The sequence below is a fragment of the Somniosus microcephalus genome, chromosome 1, assembly GCF_052327205.1.
Source record: "Somniosus microcephalus isolate GS21.2 chromosome 1, FLI_Smic_1.0, whole genome shotgun sequence".
NCBI classification, from domain to species: domain Eukaryota; kingdom Metazoa; phylum Chordata; class Chondrichthyes; order Squaliformes; family Somniosidae; genus Somniosus; species Somniosus microcephalus.
Genome location: NC_140987.1, coordinates 433,123,613 through 433,145,433, shown reverse-complemented (window position 1 = coordinate 433,145,433; position 21,821 = coordinate 433,123,613). Strand labels below are relative to the sequence as shown.

The 21,821-nt window shown below is 43.8% G+C and overlaps 1 pseudogene; it reads right to left on the bottom strand.

The window, feature by feature from the left end:
- The window catches only part of LOC147125294 (uncharacterized), a 120,530-nt pseudogene extending 98,959 nt beyond the window's left edge, over positions 1 to 21,571 (bottom strand).
- Between the last annotated feature and the right edge of the window lie 250 nt (positions 21,572 to 21,821).

The window sequence follows — 21,821 nt, the reverse complement described above, 5'->3', positions numbered from 1 at the left end:
CCACTTATCAGCCCAAGCCTGAATGTCATCCAGGTCTTGTTGCATGCGGGCATGGATTGCTTCATTATCTGAGGAGTTGTGAATGGAACTGAACAATGATCAGTGAACATCCCCACTTCTGACCTTATGATAAAGGGAAGGTCATTGATGAAGCAGCTGAAGATGTTTGGGCCTAGGACACTGTCTTGAGGAACTCCTGCAGCGATGTCCTGAGGCTGAGATGATTGACCTCCAACAACCACAAACATCTTCCTTTGTGCTAGGTATGACTCCAGCCAGTGGAGAGTTTTCTTCCTGATTCCCATTAAATTATTTTAATAAAGAAGATAACGAAATAGGCACTTCACTAGAGAATGAGCTTCAAAAGAATATTAATACAGCTGGAATAGAAAGGGAGAAAATAATTGGCAAACTAGCAAAAATAAAGGAGGATAAAACCCCAGGTCTGGATGGTATGCACCTTGCATACTCAAGGAAACTAGGGAGGATATAGCTGAGGCAGTAGTTTATAAATATAAAAGTTCCATTATAGAGGGAATAGTGCCAGAGGACTGGCGGAAAGTTAATGTTGTTCCCATATACAAAAAGGGAAATAGAATAAAACCTGAGAACTATAGACCAGTAAGCTTATTGTCAGTGATAGGAAATATAATGGAATCTATAATTAAAGAAGTGATAGAAGAGCATCTAAAGACAGAAAATATAATAAAAAATAGTCAGCATGGATTCTGAAAGGCTAAGTAACTTAACATGCTTAACTAACCTGATAGAATTCCTTGAAGAGGTAACGAATAGAGTAGATAAGGGTAATGTAGTAGATGTCATATACTTGGATTTTCAAAAGGCCTTTGAGAAGGTACCATGACAAAGTTAAAACATGTGGAGTCAGGGGACAAATAACTGAATGGATAGCAAATTGGTTAAAAAAATAGAAAGCAGAGAGGAGGGGTAAAGCATAGTTATTCAGACTGGAGGTAGGTAGAAAGCGGTGTTCCACAAAGATCAGTGCTGGGACCACTGTTATTCATAATTTACATTAATGATCTGGACTATGGAATAAGTAACTCAATATCAAAATTTGCAGATGATACCAAACTGAGGGGGTATAGCTAACAATGAGGAAGAATACAAGAAGACATTAGAAAACTTGAAGACTGGGGACTTAAGTGGCAAATGAACTTGAACATAGATAAATGTGAGGTGATGCACTTTGGTAGGAAAAATAGAAACATCACCTACACCTTAGAAAATAAGAAACTGAATGGGGTAGAAGAGCAAAGGGATCTAGGGATACAGGTAAATAAATCATTAAAAGCAGCATCACAAGTCAGCAAAGCAATTAAAAATTCTAACAAAGCCCTGGGATTTATTTCTAAGGGTATAGAATTCAAAAGTCGTGAAGTAATGTTAAACTTGTATAGGACCCTGGTCAGGCCGCACTTTGAATACTGTGCACAGTTCTGGTCTCCACACTATAAAAAGGACATTGAAGCACTGGAGAAAGTGCAAAAAAGATTTACAAGGATGGTACCAGAACAGAGAGATTACAGCTATCGTGAAAGATTGAACAGGTTGGGGCTTTTTTCTTTGGAAAAGCAAAGACTTAGAGGGGACCTGATAGAGGTCATTAAAATTATGATTGGGTCGACTAGGCCTGTATTCACTAGAGTTTAGAAGAATGAGAGGGAATCTCATTGAACTGTATAAAATTCTGACAGGGCTAGACAGACTGGATGCAGGGAGGATGTTTCCCCTGGCTGGGGGGGGTCTAGAACAAGGGGTCACAGTCTCAGGATACGGGGTAGGACATTTAGGACTGAGATGAGGAGAAATTTCTTCACTGAGGGTGGTGAAACTGTGGAATTCTCTACCACAGAAGGCTGTGGAGGCCAAGTCACTGAATATATTTAAGAAGGAGATAGATAGATTTCTCGACACAAAAGGCATCAAGGGGTATGGGGAGAGAGCGGGAATATGGTATTGAGATAGAGGATCAGCCATGATCATATTGAATGGCGGAGCAGGCTCAAAGGGCCAAATGGCCTATTCCCGCTCCTATTTTTCTATGTTTCTAGGGCAGGTGTGGAGAGAATGTTTCCCCTTATGGGAGAATCCAAAACTCGGGGCCATGTATACAAGATAGTTACTAATAAATCCAATAGGGAAATAAGGAGAAATTTCTTTACTCAGGGAATGTGGAACTTGCTACCACAGGAAGTGGTTGAAGCAAATAACTTAGATGCTTTCTAAAGGAAACTAGATGAGTGCATGAGAGAAAAGGGAATAGGAAGATATGCTGAAAGGCTGAGATGAGGTAGATGGAATGGGAGGAGACTCATGTGGAGTATAAACACTAGCATAGACTAGTTGGGCTGAATGACCTGTTTCTATGCTGTATATTCAATGTAATTCTATGCAATTCATGTGCTGCTCTACACGGAAGAGAAGAAGAAATGTAGAGAGAAGCACATTGATACTATAAATGTTTTTCATAGTGGGTGGGTGTCAAATAAGAAAATGATCTGAAGATGATTACTGACCTTTCACTAAAGATATTTACTTAATGCAAGACTTTTATCAAAAAGATTAATTTACTGCTGGGATACATGATTACGTTTTTAAAAAGCTTACGTTAACTATATATAATTCATTAGCAAGGGTACATTTGCAATGTTGGCTGTAATTTTTCCCACCATACCTTCAAAAGCAAACTGATGTGCTGGGGAGGGGTCTGGGAAGAATCGCAGGGATGAATTTGGATCTTCAAATCCTAAAGGGCTAGCATTGCTTTGAGCACTCAGGGAATCAATTAAATCAGGTTTTTTTTATTCATCAAAGAACTCATTGCAACTAATGTTCAACTGAAGAGCCGGTCAGAATGCATAATGGTGCTGGGGCACAGGATAACTAGATGAACAACCACTTAACCAATATAAATGGCATACAGTGAGTCAATCCCAATGTGAGTGTGCGGTTTGTGTTGGAATTGAGTGAGTTTGCTTCATAAAAATAAGTCATGTAACATTTTTTTTCAATGGAGAGGACCAACAAGCATAAGATACAACAAATGTGTGGGACAATCGAATGAGGGACAAAGGTTATCCAGAGTAAATTGCCTGAACTGAAAAAAATGTGTAAAAATGAGCAATAAGGATAAATGTGAATAACCTGAAGTTGCCGTATATGGGCATCAAAGCACACGGCAGGTGTGAGACACGTTTGCTTGAGTAATTCATGTGCTGCTGTTTGATCCGTGTATCTTAATGTTGTGTCCTTCAATAATCAGACAACAGACTGCAAGGAACGATTCAACAGGTGTTTACTGAATGAGGGTTACTCTAGAACTAACTGTACAGATCACTACTCAGGGTTTATATACAGATGTGGTCACTGCCGGTACTACAGTATACATGAGCTGCAAAAAGCAGTTCTCCCCTTAAAGGTACATACATTACAGCTGCTAAGTCACGAAAGAGATGAAGAAATGTAGAGAGAAGCACATTGACACAATAAATGTGCTCACAGTTAATTAAATCATAAACAAATCTGGAATTTTAAAAAAGCTAGTATCAGTAATGGTGACCATGAAACTACCGGATTGTCGTACAGAACCCATCTGGTTCACTAATGTCCTTTCGGGAAGGAAATTTGCTGTCCTTACCTGGTCTGGCCTATATGTGACTCCAGACCCACAGCAATGTGGTTGACTCTTAACTGCCCTCTGAAATGGCCGAGCAAGCCACTCAGTTGTATCAAACCGCGATGAAAAACAATAATACTGCAGCAGTTCAAGCAGGCGGCTCACCACCACCTTCTCAAGGGCAATTAGGGATGGGCAATAAATGCTGGCCTTGCCAGCGATGCCCACATCCCATGAGTGAATAAAAAAAATCATATGTCACGTAAATATCCACTCATTCAATATTGATCTCCTTGCAGAAGTGGATGGTGTTCGATAGATGAGAGTGACTCAGATCAGGTGGTGGTACGGTAAAACAGAAACCCATTCCATATTTTGAAGAGGTTATAATGGTTCTCATAAGGGAGCTCGTAGAGGGACTCCGTGTGATATTCAAGTTGGATTACGCAAGCACTATTATTGGTTTGTTCCAATATTATTATGCTTTAACTATAACAGCGAGTATCCTTGTCAATAGGTGCAAAGCAGTGATTTAACTGTGCCGTGAAAATAACATAGGAATAGATTTTCTCTCCAAGCAGTTTTTATACAACTTCAATCGTGCAATGTCGTCTTGCGGTGCCCAAAAGCCATCACTAATGAGGAGGAGCCCAGTACCTTTTGGATTGGTTCCATTTTACACCCAGTGCAGATTGTGACTCCAAAATTAGCCATTCCAAAGTCATGGCTCCATTGCAACCAATAGAACTACTCGGGGATGTGTGAAGGTTCTCCTGTGAGTGATTTCACTGGATCAGTCCAGAGGTCAAGTGGATCCTGTATCATCAAACTCCACACAAGTAAAATGTTATGGTGTCTTTTTTTATATAAATCAAAAAATAGTTTTAAAACCAGGATATTTTTTCAATAGCAAATGGAGTTCTTCAGACAAAACATATTTCCTTCTTGACCTCCCAAACACAAAAACTTTCCTTCTCTTTTAAATACATTACAGAAGGTTAATGACACTTGGAAAACAGTGACCGGATCGGACAAAGTCAACATGGATTTACAAAAGGTAAATCATGCTTGACTAATCTACTGGAATTTTTTGAGGATGTAACTGGTAGAATAGATAAGGGAGAACCAGTGGATGTGGTGTATTTGGACTTTCAGAAGGCTTTCGATAAGGTCCCGCATAAGAGACTAGCGTGCAAAGTTAAAGCACATGGGATTGGGGGTAAGGTACTGACTTGGATAGAAAACTGGTTGGCAGACAGGAAGCAAAGAGTTGGAATAAACGGGTCTTTTTCCGAGTGGCAGGCAGTGACTAGTGGGGTACCGCAGGGATCGGTGCTAGGACCCCAGCTATTCACAATATATATTAATTGACGTAAGAAAACTACTAATCACTTGGTCTGAGTATAAAACAAGGCTTTAATCAACTGTTTCACAACCATGAGTTCTAGTTACATCACTAGTTCCTGGTTACAAAAACGTCCTGAGCAAGCTGGGCCCACGCCCGAGTATTTATACTTTCCTTGGACGGCGCCACCAGCTGGTGGCCCAGTGTTATCTCATGAGTCATTTCTACATGAATGGTAAGATTCATGACATTAATGATCTAGGCGAGGGAACTAGATGTAATATCTCCACGTTTGCAGACGACACAAAGCTGGGTGGGCGTGTGTGCTGTGAGGAAGATGCAGAGAAACTCCAGTATGATTTGGACAGGTTGGGTGATTGGGCAGATGCATGGCAGATGCAGTATAATGTGGATAAATGCGAGGTTATCCACTTTGGTGGCAAAAACAGGAAGGCAGATTATTATCTGAAAGGCAAAGATTGGGAAAAGGGGAAGTGCAACAAGACCTGGGTGTCTTTGTGCACCAGTCGCTGAAGGTAAACATGCAGGTGCAGCAGGCGGTTAAGAAGGCAAATGGTATGCTGGCCTTCATAGCGAGAGGATTCGAGTACACGAGCAAGGATGTCTTGCTGCAGCTGTACAGGGCCTTGGTGAGACCACACCTTGAGTACTGTGTGCAGTTTTGGTCGCCTTATCTGAGGAAGGATGTTCTTGCCATGGAGGGAGTGCAGCGAAGATTCACCAGACTGATACCTGGGATGGCAGGAATGACGTATGAAGAGACATTGGGTCGATTAGGATTATATTCGCTAGAGTTTAGAAGAATGAGAGGGGATCTCATTGAAACTTATAAAATTCTAACAGGACTAGACAGATTAGATGCAGGAAGGATGTTCCCAATGGTGGGGGAGTCCAGAACCAGGGGTCACAGTCTAAGGATAAGGGGTAAGCCATTTAGGACTGAGATGAGGAGGAATTTCTTCACCCAGAGAGTGGTGAACCTGTGGAATTCTCTGCCACAGAGGGCGGTGGAGGCCAGTTCATTAAGTATATTCAAGAAAGAGTTGGATATATTTCTTAAGGCTAAAGGGATCAAGGGATATGGGGAGAAGGCAGGGACCGGGTACTGAATTTGGATGATCAGCCATGATCTCATTGAATGGTGGAGCAGGCTCGAGGGGCCGAATGGCCTACTCCTGCTCCTATCTTCTATGTTTCTATGCTTCTATGTTTCCCAATCTCATCTGTGCCATGAGAGAAGCCATGTGTTGAGTTGATGCCAGGTGCATCCCCATAGACATTCTTCCCAAGCTATGCCTCCGCATCTCTTTGGGGTTTCATGAAGATTGGCATCGACAGAGTTCTGGGAGAAGATAGTTTATTTATTTCGACCTCTCAGCCAAACATTGGAGTGCGATGTGAGTAAACTTCTCCTCTCCCCAAATAAAGGAGAAAACAAAGTAAGATGAAAATGGGAGAACAAAAATAAATTAATGAAATGCTGCCAATACTTATGACCCTTTGTCACCTAAGCTTATATAACATTAACATTATTTTCAGACAAGAAAAATCTCACTGTACATAATCCCTTCACTGCGGAGAGTCTATATTATAAGAAAGGACTGTACCATATTACAATTCTACCACCCTTACATTTAGTGCGATTACCATAGAATGACAAATTTAATAATGATAATCTCACCACTGGAACTGTCAAAACACTTTTTTTTAATAAATTCTTCTACTCATCAAAGTGTAAGATGTTAGTGTGAGGAATGGAAATTTTTGCTATTTTTTTCACCCCGCATCAAACCATCCTAAGTCAGTATAACACAGATAAAGCTCCCTCATCTCTGCTTTAACAATATTCCTTAATTCAACCTCTCAGGATCATCTCCCACTGTGTCAGTGTAATGTTTCCATTTCTCACACCAAGCAGTCTTGTAACTTCTCTGAATCAGGTTGTCATTTAAGTGCTGAATTATAGGCAGTTTTGTGTCATGCACTAGAGCCCGTAGGAACTGACAAAAATTCCCAAAAGTATTACATTTGAAATCCTTACAGCTGAGAGAGAGAGAGAGAGAGAGAGATTTATCCTCTCAGTCTCTCAGGAAAGGGCACGTGTATCAAATTGTTTTTGTATCTATCTAGAGGAGCTTGGGGGAATTTTCACAGGGGTTCTCCCACTCATCCAGCATTTTTCCGTGGCTCTTCCTCTGAACTACAAGTGGATAAGCAGGACGACCACTGCCGTCCCTACAACATAAAGCAAAGAGCTAATGCTGAACTTGTACCAGCCTTTAATAAACCTGCAGTTTTTGTTCTCTGATTGTTCTCAGGATGTGGGGCTTGCTGGCAATGCCTCATTTTTTCCCCATCCTTGCTATCCTAAGGAGGTTGAACCGTTACTATCCTTATTCCAAATTCCAAAGACAAAATACTGCGGATGCTGGAAATCTGAAATAGAAACAGAAAATGCTGGAAATACTCAGCAGGTAAGGCAGCATCTGTGGAGAGAGAGTTAACATTTCAAGTCAATGACCTTTATAATACCCCTCTGCAATGACATCATGAATGGAGACAGAGGGCTGTGAGCAGTGCCCCGACTCCATTCATGATGTCACTGGATGATAGTTCATGAGGTAACTACAGGGAAAATTCTACACAAAATGTCATTTGCCCCTGACTTGGATCTTTCGGATACAGCGAGCAGACATTACTAAGTGTACAGATACATTATTTTAATAGAATTTCAGACTGTGTGACATCGCGGATGAAATGCTTTTCCCCATTGAATAATATTTGTATATTATGTGCTATGTACAGTTCTGGTCTCCTTGCCTAGGGAAGGACGTGCTTGCCTTGGAGGGAGTGCAACAAAGGTTCCCTAGACTGGTTCCTAGGATGAGGGGATTGTCCTATGGGGAGAGATTGAGTAGACTAGGCCTTTATTCCCTGGAGTTTGGAAGAATGAGAAGTGATCTCATTGAAACATGTGAAGTTCTTGGGGGGCTTGACAGGGTTAATGCTGAGAAAATGTTTCCCCTGGCTGGGGAGTCTGGAGCACAGGGTCACTGTCTCAGTATGGGGGGTCAGCCATTTGGGACTGAGATGAGGAGAAATTTCTTCACTCAAAGGGTTGTGAATCTTTGGAATTCACTACCCCAGAGAGCTGCGGATGCTCAATCGTTGAGTATATTCAAGTCAGAGGTTTTTGGGAACTAGGGGAATGGAGGGATATGGGGATGGTGCGGGAGGGTGGAGTTGAGGTAGAAGATCAGCCATGAACTTGTTGGGTGGCGGAGCAGACTCGAGGTGCTGGGTGGCCTCCTCCAGCTCCTATTTTTTGTGTTCTTGTGTTCTTATCGTGATGGTACTCCGATGATTGCATTCGACAGGAAATACCAGAATTCTGATGAAGGAATGATGATATACACCCAAGACAGAAAGGCGTGTGACTTGGAGGGTAAGTTGGATGTGATAGTATTCCCAACACATTGCTGCACTTGTCCTTCTCGGTGATAAGTCCTTCTCGGTGATAAGTGTCATGCAGCTTTGAGGTGCTTTTGAAGTAAGCTTGGTGAGTTTCTGCAAAGCATCCTATAGATCATGCATACTGACCCAGTGAGCGGAGCAGTGATGAAGGGAGTGAATATTGAGCCCAACGAGCAGGGTCCCTGATCAAGCAGTCTGCCTTGTCCTGGATGGTGTCCAGCTTCTTGTGTTGTTGCAATTGCATTCATCCAGGCCATGATGAATGTTCCATCAGACTCCTGACCTGAGACTTGTAGATGGTGGAGAGGCTTTCATGGATTGGGAGGTAAGCCACTCATCGCAGAATACCAAGGACTTGTAGCAATGGGGGTGTTGATATGACTGGTCTAGTTAAGATTCTACTCAATGATGACCCCAGAATATTGATAGTGGTGGACTCAGTGATTGCCATTGAAAGAAAGACTTGCATTTATATAGCACCTTTCGCGACATCAGGATAGCCCAAAGCGCTTTACAGCCAATGAAGTACTTTTGAAGTGTAGTCACTGTTGTAATGTAGGAAACACAGCAGCCAATTTGCATACAGCAAGCTCCCACAAACAGCAACATGGTAATGACCAGATAATCTCTGACCATTTCTGACCATTTCCTCGTATCACTCTCCACCCACATCCCCCTTCCACCCACCCACCCCCACCCAACCGTACCTCCGTCTTTGTCCGCCCCTGGAAAAAACTCTCTCCCAACTCTCTTACAACTGCACTTATGAAATCCCAACTGTCCAGCCTTTGGCTCTCCATTCACCATGACATTTCTGCAGCTACCGATCTGCTCAACCACACCCTCACCACCACCTTTAATGCTCTAGTCCCTACTAAAACAATTACCCTCTCTCACCCTGGCCATTCCACCTGGTACGGCGCTCATCTTCACTCCCTGAACATAAGAACATAAGAAATAGGAGCAGGAGTAGGCCATTCGGCCCTTCAAGCCTGCTCCGCCATTCAATGAGATGTTGGCTGATCTTCTGCCTCAACTCCATTCACCGGCCCTATTGCCATATCCCTTGATGACCTTACTAGTCAGAAACCTATCGACTTCTGTTTTGAATATACCCAATGACTGAGCCTCCACAGCCCTCTGGGGTAGTGAATTCCAAAGATTAACCACCCTCTGTGTGAAGAAATTTTTTCTCATCTCAGTCCTGAATGGCCTACCCTTTATCCTGAGGCTGTGGCCCCTGGTTCTAGACTCCCCAGCCAAGGGAAACATTCTCCCAGCATCCACCCTATCAAGCCCTGTAATAATTTTGTATGCTTCAATGAGATCCCCTCTCATTCTTCTGAATTAAAGAGAATACAGGCCTAGTTTACTCAATCTCTTCTCATACGACAGTTCCGCTATCCCAGGAATTAATCTTGTGAACCTTCGTTGCACTCCCTCTAGGGCAAGTATATCCTTCCTTAGGTAAGGAGACCAACATTGTACACAGTACTCAAGGTGTGGTCTCACCAAGGCCCTATATAATTGGATTAAGACTTCTTTACTCCTGTACTCAAATCGTCTTGTAATGAAGGCCAACATACCATTTGCCTTCCTAATGGCACGCTGCACCTGCACATTCACTTTCAGTGATTCATGTACAAGGACACCCAGGTCCCTTTGAGCATCTGCATTCCCCAATCTTTCACCATTTAGGAAATACTCTGCCTTTCTGTTTTTTCTACCAAAGTGGATAACTTCACATTTATCCACATTATATTCCATCTGCCATGTTCTCGCCCACTCACTGAGCATGTTGAGATCCCCCTGAATCCTCTTCACATCCTTTTCACAACTGACACTGCCACCTAGCTTTGTATCATCAGCAAATTTGGAAATGTTACATTTAGTCCCCTCATCCAAATCAATGATATAGATTGTGAATAGCTGGGGCCCAAGCACCGATCCTTGCGGTACCCCACTAGTCATAGCCTGCCATCCTGAAAAAGACCCGTTTACCCCTACTCTTTGTTTTCTGTCTGTTAACCAATTCTCAATCCATGCTAGTATATTACCCCCAATTCCATGTGCCCTAATTTTGTTCACCAACCTCTTATGTGGGACCTTATCGAATGCCTTCTGAAAATCCAAATACACCACATCTACCGGTTTCCCTTTGTCTACTCCAGTAGTTACATCCTCAAAGAACTCCAATAGGTTTGTCAACCAGGATTAGTTAAGGCACATGGGATTGGGGGCAAGGTATTGACTCGGATAAAGAACTGGTTGGCAGACAGAAAGCAAAGAGTTGGAATAAACGGGTCTTTTTCCGAGTGGCAGGCAGTGACTAGTGGGGTACCGCAGGGATCGGTCCTTGGACCCCAGCTATTCACAATATATATTAATGACCTAGACAAGGGAACTAGATGTATTATCTCCAAATTTGCAGACGACACAAAGCTGGGTGGGCGTGTGTGCTGTGAGGAGGATGCCGAGAAACTCCAGGATGATTTGGACAGGTTGGGTGATTGGGCAAAAGCATGGCAGATGCAATATAACGTGGATAAATGTGAGGTTATCCACTTTGGTGGCAAAAACAGGAAGGCAGATTATTATCTGAATGGCAATAGATTGGGAGAAGGGGAAGTGCAACGAGACCTGGGTGTCCTTGTGCACCAGTCACTGAAGGTAAGCATGCAGGTGCAGCAGGCAGTTAAGAAGGCAAATGGTATGTTGGCCTTAGTAGCGAGAGGGTTTGAGTACAGGAACAAGGATGTCTTGCTGCAGTTGTACAGGGCCTTGGTGAGACCACATCTTGAGTATTGTGTGCAGTTTTGGTCGCCTTATCTGAGGAAGGATGTTCTTGCCATGGAAGAAGTTCAGCGAAGATTCACCAGGCTGATACCTGGGATGGCAGGAATGACGTATGAGGAGAGATTGGGACGATTGGGCTTATACTCGCTGGAGTTTAGAAGGATGAGAGGGGATCTCATGAAACTTATAAAATTTTGACAGGACTCGACAGACTAGATGCAGGAAGGATGTTCCCGATGGTCGGGGAGTCCAGAACCAGGGGTCACAGTCTAAGGATAAGGGGTAGGCCATTTAGGACAGAAATGAGGAGGAATTTCTTCACCCAGAGAGTGGTGAACCTGTGGAATTCTCTACCACAGAAGGTAGTAGAGGCCAATTCATTAAACATATTCAAGAAGGAGTTGGATATATTTCTTAAGGCTAAAGGGATCAAGGGGTATGGGGAGAAAGCAGGGACTGGGTACTGAATTTGGATGCTCAGCCATGATCGCATTGAATGGCGGAGCAGGCTCGAGGGGCCGAATGGCCTACTCCTGCTCCTATCTTCTATGTTTCTATGTTTCTATGATTTCCCTTTCATAAATCCATGTTGACTCTGCCCAATCTTACTATTAGTTTCTAAGTGCCCAGTTATTGCATCCTTTATAATAGATTCCAGCATTTTCCCAACTATTGATGTGAGGCTAACAGGTCTGTAGTTCCCCGTTTTCTCTCTCCCTCCTTTCTTAAATAGCGGGATTACATTTGCTAGTCTCCAATCTGCAGGAACCATTCCAGAATCTATAGAATTTTGGAAGATGACAACCAATGCGTCTACTATCCCAATGGCCACCTCTTTCAAAACCCTAGGATATAAGTCATCCGGTCCTTGGGATTTATCGACTTTTAGTCCCATTAATTTTACTAGTACTGTTTTTTTACTAATAATAATTTCTTTAAGTTACTCATTCTCTCCACACCCTTGGTTTTCTCGTATTTCTGGAAGGTTTTTTGTGTCTTCCTCCGTGAAGACAGAAACAAAGTATTTATTTAATTTCTCTGCCATTTCCTCATTCCCCATTATAAATTCTCCTATCTCTGACTGTAAAGAACCTACATTTCCCTTCGCCAGTCTTTTCCTTTTCACATACCTATAGAAGCTTTTACAATCCCTTTTTATATTTTTCGCTAGATTGTGCTCATTTTCCATTTTCCTTTCTTTATCAATTTCTTGGTCCCCCTTTGCTGATTTCTAAAAAGATCCCAATCCTCAGTCTGACCGCTTTTTCTGGCAACTTTATAAGCTTCCTCCTTTGACTTAATACTAGCTTTAATTTCTTTTGTTAGCCATGGTTGGATCACTTTTCCTTTTGGGTTTTTACTGTATGCCTTAGAGGAATATATGTTTGTTGCAAATTATGCATTAGGGACACAGACTTGAACGGATATGGCAGACAACTGGTTTAGCCATCCACCGCCAGATCTGGCTGGACCACATAAAGCATTATCGGGCCCTGCTCTCGTCTGCCAAAATTGCTCACTATTCCAGAATCATTCTGGAAAGCTAAGATAAACCCCGGCTCCTATTCGCTACTGCTAACCATCTTCTTAAACCTCTCTCCCCTGTCTCCTCCACCCTCACCTCCGATAACAAGTGTGAGGAGCTCATGGACTTTTATGTCTCTAAGATTGAAACCATCCATTCAGCTGCCTCTTCCGCTTCTCTTCCTTCCCCTAGCCCACTGGGCCAAACTTCCTCTAAGGTTCCCCCCTGCCCTAGCTCTGAACTCATATCTTTCTCCAGTTTCTCTCCAATCTCCCCTCATGACCTCTCTGCACTCATCTTGTCCATGAGACCCACTTCCTGCTCCCTTGACCCTATTCCCACCAAACTGCTGACCACCCAACTTCCTTTTCTGGCTCCCATGTTAGCTGAAATTGTTAATGGTTCGCTCTCCTCAAGTACTGTCCCCTTCTCCCTCAAATCTGCCATCATCACCCCTCTCCTCAAAAAAACAACCCTTGATCCCTCTGTCCTTGCAAACTACCACCCCATCTCCAACCTCCTTTTCCTCTCCAAAGTCCTTGAAGGTGTTGTCGCCTCCTAAATCCGTGCCCATCTTTCCCGTAATTCCATGTTTGAATCCCTCCAAACAGGTTTTCGTCCTTGCCACAGTACCGAAACAGCTATCATCAAAGTCACAAATGACATCCTTTGTGACTGTGACAAAGGTAAACTATCCCTCCTCGTCCTTCTTGACTTGTTTGCAGCCTTTGACACGGTTGACCACTCCATCCTTCTCCAATGCCTCTCCACCATCGTCCAGCTGGGTGGGACTGCACTCGCCTGGTTCCATTCTTATCGATCTAATCTTAGCCAGAGAATCTCCTGCAACGGCTTCTCTTCCCGCTCCCGCACCCTTACCTCTGGTGTCCCCCAAGAATCTATCCTTGGCCCCCTCCTATTTCTCATCTACATGTTGCCCCTTGGCGACATCATCCAAAAACACAGCGTCAGTTTCCACACGTACGCTGACGACACCCAGCTCTACCTCATTACCTCTTCTCTCAACCCCTGCACAGTGTCTAAATTGTCAGACTGCTTGTCCGATATTCAGTTCTGGATGAGCAAAAATTTTCTCCAATTAAATATTGGGAAGACCAAAGCCATTGTTTTCGGTCCCCGTCGCAAACTTCGTTCCCTAGTCACTGACTCCATCCCTCTCCCTAACACCTGTCTGAGGCTGAACCACACTGTTTGCAACCTTGGTGTCATATCTGACCCTGAAATAAGCTTCTGACCACATATCCGCAGTGACATGAATCAGTCATTCATGAAAGAAAGACTTATGAAATAATACTGAGCAGCCTACGGGTGGCGCTGTCCAGGGAGAGTATAAATACTCGGGCACGGGCCCAGCTTGCACAGGACATTCTTAACAGGAACTAGTGAAGGACACAACTAGACCTCCATGTTGTAAAGCAGTTGATTAAAGCTTTGTTTAACGCTTAGACCAAATGCCTAGTAGTTTTCTGACATCACGCAGCATAACAAAGACCGCCTATTTCCACCTCCATAACATCACCCGCCTCCGCCCTTGCCTCAGCTCATCCGCTGCTGAAACCCTCATCCATGCCTTTATTACCTCTAGACTTGACTATTCCAACACACTCCTGGCTGGCCTCCCACATTCTACCCTACGTAAACTTGAGGTCATCCAAAACTCGGCTGCCCGTGTCCTAACTCGCACCAAGTCCCATTCGCCCATCACCCCTGTGCTCGCTGACCTACATTGGCTCCCGGTTAAGCAGCGCCTCGATTTCAAAATTCTCATCTTTGTTTTCAAATCCCTCCATGGCCTCGCCCCTTCCTATCTCTGAAATCTCCTTCAGCCCCACAACTCCCCGAGATATCTGCGCTCCTCAAATTTTGCCATCTTGAGCATCCCTGATTATAATCGCTCAACCATTGGTGGCCGTGCCTTCTGTTGTCTAGGCCCTAAGCTCTGGAATTCCCTGCCTAAACCTCTCCGCCTCTCTACCTCCCTTTCCTCCTTTAAGACGCTCCTTAAAACCTACCTCTTTGACCAAGCTTTTGATCACCTGCCCTAATTTATCCTTATGTGGATCAGTGTCAAATTTTTTGTCTTATAATATTCCTGTGCGGCGCCTTGGGATGTTTTACTATGTTAAAGGCGCTATATAAATACAAGTTGTTGTTGTTTTAATCTGTTTTTAGTGATGTTGATTGTGGGATAAATATTGGCCAGAAGACTGGGGAGAACTGCCCTGCTCTTCTTTGAAATAGTGCCGTGGGATCTTTTATGTCCACCTGAGAGGGCAGATGGTGGACTCGGTTTAACATCTCATCCGAAAAACAGCACCTCCGACAGTGCCACACTCCCACAGCACTGCACTGGAATGTCAGCCCTAGATTTTGTGCTCAAGTCCCTGGAGTGGAACTTGAACCCACAACCTTCTGACTCAGAGGTGAGAGTGCTGCCCACTGAGCCATGGCTGAGACAGTCAAGGGGAGATGGTTCAGGTTTTTATTGATGGAGGTGATCATTGCCCGGAACTTATGTGGCACGAGTATTACCTGCCACGTCAGACCAAAACTGGATGTTGTCCAGGTTCTGGTGTAGGCCAAACTGGTCTGCTTCAGTATCAGAGGAGCTGAAAATGTAAACGCTGTTGAGTTATTAGCAAACAGCTTCATTCTTGGCCTTACGATGGAAAGAAGGTCATTGATGAAGAAGCTGAAGGTACTGGGGTAAAAAATCATCTTGGTCAGATGAACAAAATGGGCAATATCGCATTGGCTAACTGTATATGACCCGCCCAATATTCAATTCCATTGACTTCAACAGAACTGAGTATCGGGCGAGACGTATAACAGGCAGCCGATGCAATACCGCCCATTTTGTGTCGCCAGCCAAGGCAAACTTTTTGCCCTACTGCCTCCAAGGACCAATGCAGCAATGTCCTGGGGCTGTGATGATTGGCCTAAAAAGAGTCTGCGAGTATTTCAAAAGAATTAAAGGGGATGTTAAAAAATAATCTTTACACAGAGGGTGGTTACAATGTGGTAGCGTCAATAAGTACTTTCAAAAGAGAATTAGACCGTTGCGTGTAATACAACAACAGCTTGCATTTATATAGCGCCGTTACCGTAGTAAAACATCCCAAGGCGTTTGTAGAATGGTGAAGGGTATGGGGAGAGAGCAGAAGGATGGGGTTGCACTACATGGCCCATGTACAGCAAACCCCTGGCACAGGCTTTCTATTATTATAGAGAAACCTAGGAATAGAAATAGGGCCCACCGAGCTGCCTCCACCATTCCTGTTGGTCAAGGCAGCTTTCTTGCCATTTCTCCCCATCCTGAGGATACTTACTGGGAATGTAAGGTTATTATCTTCCTTTTAAACCTAGGCCCCCAAACACAAAATCTTTTCTAACAAAAACATGGTATAAAGGTCAATGGTTACCAAATATTGATTAAATCTTAAACGAGCACTGAAAATAATGTTTGACAAACTGCTTTTTCATTTGTTTATAAAAGAACAACACAACGGCACAAAAATGCATCATTGTTTTACTTGCTTGGGCCTTTATTGTAAAAAAGTGACAGCTTTTCTGACTCTTTTCTCTCATTCCCCACCTCCCTCCCCACCCCCACCCCCACTCCCACCAAAAAATGTTTGTGAAGCACCTTTTCAAGAAGATAGTGTCCCTTTAAAGAGTTACAAAGTGATGAAGACTGGGAGACGTAGAACATTTAGTTAACAATAATTAAAATGAATAACGGAAGGGTGTCAATAATATAAGGTTAGATTGCAAAAGGGATTTAAATAAATATTTTACCTGGGTATGTGAAAAATCAGGTTATTAATGAGGAACCTGGGTTGGGCTGGGATATTATGGGAAATCAATAAATCTCTGAAATCAGCTGAACTGCTGCTTAAATCAAAGAATTCCCTCACAATGTCTTTTAAAGGTTAGGAATGATATTTCTTTGGTGTATAAATTTACCTGTTTGAATACTTGTTGTTTGAATACAACCCATTTTCTTTATTCCTAAAAGGGAGCAATGTGACTACTGAGTTTAAAATGACAGTGGGAAAGATTAAGGGTCACTGAATAGACTGTGCTATATACTGTCTGCATCAATGATGTACAGTGGTTTGCAGCCAAGCGTATGGGAAGTGGCAATTACAATAAAAATTTATCTTTGTATTTTGAACACTGTGATCAAAAAATAAGGAGATTCAGGAGAATAAAAATTACGAGAAGTTCCATTACTCGGGTTTAGATCAATTAGCAGATACTGTAAATTTACATTATGGTAAAATTTGTGCATTTGCTACCTGTTTACAGGTTATAATGTGTGAACTGTTGGTGTTGTTTTACACAGCGCAGGTACACGCCCTGCCTTGTGCCTCAGTGAATGCAACCACCAGAATCATCTTCAGTTTTATCTGGAAATCTAAAATAAGCTACCGGTGAAGGCACTGCAAGCTTAAATCTCTGGATTAAGAAATAATGCGTAAAATGTCACCTTGGTCCTCATGATGGCTTTTATGTACAACTGTATCAAGCTGTGCATCGAACCTCCAGGCATTCTGATCTTCTTTCTACAGTACTTTGTTATTAAGAAGGATGAATTTGGCCATATTACACAGCCCTCCTCTTTCAGCTAGAACACGCAAGGTCATAGTTCGTGCATAGAGACTTTCTACCACATCTCTATAAGAAAGTGGTTGACATGGAATGTCTTTGCAGCCCTCCAAGAAGTTCCCTCAGCAGATCGCTGAAGTAATTGGAGATAAGCACCTCTATCAAGTGAGCACTCTGTATTGCTAGATGGTGGATAGATGTCTTGCCAGATCATTTATGCATAAATAAAAACTCTCCAAAACAGCTCTCAAATGACTGCAGTGGTGAAAAGACTGATCCAACCTTAAAATCATAGATTTATACAGCACAGAAGGAGACCATTTGGCCCAATATGCCTGTGTAGTCTCTTTGAAAGAAATATCCAAATAGTCCCACTGCCCTGCCCTTTCACCGTAGCCCTGAAAATGTTCCCCCTTCAAGTATTTATCCAAAACCCCTTTGAAAGTTACTATTGAATCTGCTTCCATCACCCTTTCAGGCAATGCATTCCAGATCATAACAACTCGCTGTGTAAAAAAATTCTCCTCGGCTCCCCTCTGTCTCTTTTGTCAACTATCTTAAATGTGTGTCCTCTGGTTACCGACCCTCCTGCCAGAAACAATTTCTCCTTATTTACTCCATCAAAACCCTTCATGATTTTGAACACCTCTATTAAATCTCCCCTTAACTTTTCTGCTCTAAGGAGAACAAGCCCAGCCTTTCTAGTCTGTCCACATAACTGAAGTCCCACATCCCTGGTACCATTCTAGTAAATCTCCTCTGCACCCTCTCTAAGGCCTGGATATCCTTCCTAATGTGTGGTGCCCAGAATTGGACACAATCCTCCAGCTAGGGCCTAAGCAGTGATTTATAAAGGTTTAGCATAACTTCCTTGCTTTTGTACTCTGCCTCTATAAAGCCAAGGATCCCCTATGATTGTTTTAACAGCCTTCTCAATTTGTCTGCATACTCGGTACCTGCACCCCCTTTAAAATTGTAGCATTTCGTTTATATTGCCTCTCCTCATTCTTCCTACCAAAATGTATCACTTCAAACTTCGCTGCGTTAAATTTCATCTGCCATGTGGCTGCCCATTTCACCAGATGTGAATGTCCTTCTTCTGGAATATGGGTTTCCAAAGGACAAATCAATTCATTTCTGCTGAGGTGTGTCCCTAAAATGCCAAGATTCAGGAATGTGTGGTTTGTGGGGACACACATTGAAACAAATGCTGATGGCTACTGATGAACCATCTCCTCCGGTTTGCCAGAAATATCATGGTTTTCTACCACAACATCTGAATGCTGCATGTTACAAACCTGGATCTTCCATGGTTGAGAATGACATGCTAAGTATAGCAATAATTGGAGGAGAAGCATCCGGGAATGCGCCGAACACCTCGAGTCTCTTCGCTGGGAGCAAGCGGAAGCCAAGCGCAGGCAGCACAAGGAGCGCACGTCAACCAAAGCACCCCACCCACCCGCCCCTTCAACCACCGTCTGCCCCACCTGTGACAGAGACTGTAGGTCCCGCATTGGACTCATCAGTCACCTGCGAGCTCATTTTTAATGTGGAAGCAAATCATCCTCGGTTCCGAGGGACTGCCTAAGAAGGAGATAGCAATAAAACTGGGGGTGTATTTTAATCTTACCCGCACAGCGGAAACCATACGGGTGGGCACTTAAATTGATACAGCTAACTTACCTGCCCTGGAATGGCTGGAAGCTGACTGTTTCCTGTTTTATCCTTCTCTACCGAGCAGGTGGCAAGGGCACCCGCCCAATGCCGCCTGTTGCATATCGGACCCTGATGACATCACTGAGGTCTGACTGCAATTTTGACTCAATAGCCTGAGTGGAACGCCTCAGTGGCTCTCCTGCCAAAAGAGGCCCAAAATGGTAAGCTTTTTTTCACCTTCCTTGTGGAGCTAGGAGGAGCAGGACTGGGTGTCTTTAGCATGCATGTAGAAGTAATCCCATGTCTTTGGATGATGTTGCCAAGGGGGCAGCATATAGATGAGGAAGGGGACAAGGATAGATCCTTGGGGAATCCAGAAGTAAGGATGTGGGGCAGGAAGAGATGACGTTTCCAGAAATGCTCTAGCTAGGATTAGATAGGCAAGAGAGGAACGCACCAAGGGCAGTACCATTAAACTGGACAACATACGAGAGGCTTTGGAGGATGATGGTGTGCTCAATCGTGTCAAAGACTACAGAGAAGTCAAGGAGGATGAGGAGGGAAAATGCACCACGATTACAGTCACAGAGGATTTCAGCTGTGCCTTTGGTTAGTGCCATTTCAGTGCTGAGGGAAGTGCGGAAATCTCATTGGACAGATTTAGATATGGAGTTATGGGAAATATGGGCATGGATTTGGGAGGCAATAGCACATTTAAGGACGCACCTCAGTATCCTTTTGAAAGCAGAATACCCAAAACTGTGTGAAGCATTCCAAATGAGAATTCGCCAATAATGTATAGAAGTTAAATAACTTTTTCGAGGTATTGTGAAATGCTCTTGAGATGAATCGCAATGCACGATTATCCTCATTCATAATCACTTCACATTGAATACTTTCAGTGAATGGTTAGGAAACATCTTCTTGTCCTTTGCTAACGGGCATTCCCTCATTATGTATACATTTTATGTTCAGATGTATATAACCATACATTTGCATATACCTGCGTTAAAATCCATTTGCCGGCCTTTAGCCCATTCCTTTAATTGTCCTAGGTCCTTTTGGATGCCCTCTTATACTAGTCACTTGAACACAGCTAGTGTCACCAGCATATTTATCACATATGTGCACAAGAATAAAAAATCCCCCATATCATTTATGACTAGAAGGGGGCTAGCTCGGTGACTTTCTGGGATGTGAATAGCCGGTGCTGTAAGCTTAGCCGCATCTCTCTCCTCTCCAACCCCCCTCCACCACCCCACACTCCTCTCCTGCATCTGTTGCCAAGCTGAATCTCACTTAAAATGCGGGGGGGGGGGGGGGGGGGGAGGTGATGGCAGATTGCAAGTGTGGATGTGCGGCGCTTGTGATGTTGAGTCCCTGTCTGTCTGGTGTGTGTGTGTGTGTGTGTGTGTGTGATCACTGGGAGTGAATGGCTCAGGCAATTTCAGTCTCTCTGAATGGCTCTGTCAATTTCACCGAAGCCGGAGCAGAGCGCAGGCGCCAGAACCTACCCCAAACATCTCAAGGTGTACTCATCGCGTTGAAGATGGCGACAATTTGAGGTTGGAAGGTTGAGGGGGGGTGGTGGTGGTGGTGGTGGTGGGGAGGGAAAGAGAGAGAGAGAGAGAGAAAAAGGCAACAGGGGTCAAGGCACGAGGATGAGACCCAGGAAACGGACAAGGACACCAGCGGAGGAGAGCAGGAAAAACCCGATGATCGCGATTTATTCCTAAAGGATCGTGCGCTTCTCGCACTAATAGTGGGTGCGCGCTGGTTTTTATCAGGTAGCCTACAACCCTGAAAAGGGGGGTAGGAGGGAGTGAGGGAGGGGGGGGAGGGGGGGAGGGGCTGTCTATGGCTTTTTATTTATTTATTTATTTTTATTACCAAAAAAAAATCTCCCTTTTTGTTTTGTCCAGATGGAAGATGCAATCTCCTGCAAAATGCAATGGATTATTTTTGACCGGGTGATGGGGGGAATTTGCACCCCTCTTTTGCAACTCTCCACACAGCCATGCTGCAAAAGTGACATTGGGAACTAGGAGAAATTGGAAAGCCGCCCTTTTTCCCCACCTTTTTCCCCCTCCAAAATATGATCAGGGGTGCTTGGATGTGTAATGCCGTCTTGAAAATCTGTTCTGCACCCACAGCAAGCGAGAAACCCTGCGTCGATTCACAGAGGGCAGAGAAATGGCAAATGTCTTTAGCATCTCTGCTGCTTTTCGCCGTCCTCTTGTCTGATTATTTTTGCTCTTGCGCTGGCACGAAATTGAGGAGCGGGGAGACAGCGGGGAGGATCTGGAGTGACCCCGCTGGGAGTCGCAACTTGGCCACAACACACGCGGGGGTTCAAAGACAGAGGAGGGGTCAATGCGATCTTTCTCTAATCAATTTGACTGAACCTGTCGAAGGTTTGGAGGCAGCCTGCCGATTTCCCAAAGGTTTGGATTCCGCCTGTCTGTGGTCTTATTTCAGTCATTTTAAGCTCTCCTTCTGTCACACTTACACCATTGCTGATCTTTTGCGGGAGTATGTCAACCCGAACGGGTTAAACTGCAGTTTGGATATGCTGATCAGTGATGATGGAGGGGCTATGTCTGTCTGCAGCAAATGCATCAAGGCTTACCAGATGGAAGATCAACACGCTCAGGAAAAATATGAGGATTTCGAATCACTGCTACACAAGCACTTGGAATCGAAATATTCGGTCAAATCTTGCCCCAGCGACT